Source organism: Caenorhabditis briggsae, assembly GCF_000004555.2.
Source record: "Caenorhabditis briggsae complete genome, chrII, whole genome shotgun sequence".
Classification (NCBI taxonomy): Eukaryota; Metazoa; Nematoda; class Chromadorea; order Rhabditida; family Rhabditidae; genus Caenorhabditis; species Caenorhabditis briggsae.
Genome location: NC_013486.2, coordinates 13455809 through 13456642, shown reverse-complemented (window position 1 = coordinate 13456642; position 834 = coordinate 13455809).

Here is an 834-nt window from a genome sequence, read left to right as displayed (position 1 = left end):
TGGGAACTTCTGCCCGAGGGCAAAACAATAACTGGAGACCTCTACACTACTCAACTACGAAACCTCAAGAAAGCAGTCGACCGTTCGGCCCTGAAAGACTAGAAAGTGTACTATCAACATGATAACGCTCGCCCACATGTTTCGAAACAAGTGAAGCAGGAGCTGATGGGATATGGATGGAATGTTCTCCCTCACCCCCCGTATTCTCCTGATCTTGCTCCTTCCGACTATTGGTTATTTGGCGATATGACACCTGCCTTCGAAGGAAGAAGCTTCAATTCCCGTGGAGCGGTCGAAGCGGCACTCAAACAATACTTTGCCTCACGCCCGGCTGGATTCTACCGCAATGGAATCCAAAATTGAGGGAACGTTGGAGACATGTTGTTGATAATGATGGACAATATAATTAATTATTCGGTTATTTTTTCTTTGAGAAATAAACTATTGAAAAAGTGACAAAGACTTTCCCGCCAACCTAATATTTCATTTCCTTTTGCTTTCAATATTCCTTCGTTTTTGCCCAATTTTTTTAGCCAAATTTTCCGTTTTTTCCCAATTTTTCTCAATTTTTCCCAATTTTTCAATTTTCCTCAAGTTTCGTGGTAATTGAAATGTTCTCATTTTTTCATAATTTTCTAAATTAGAGAATGAAGGAAACAATCACAATTCAGTGATTTTCCCACAAAAATTCAAAAATCCCAAAAATTTGCCCAAAATGAGCTATTTTCTTTCGAAAATTGTTCGAACTGGGCAATAAAACACTACAAAAATTATTCAATTAATTTTTTTCGATTAATTACCACGAAAATTTGAGCAAAAACTATGAAAAACGAA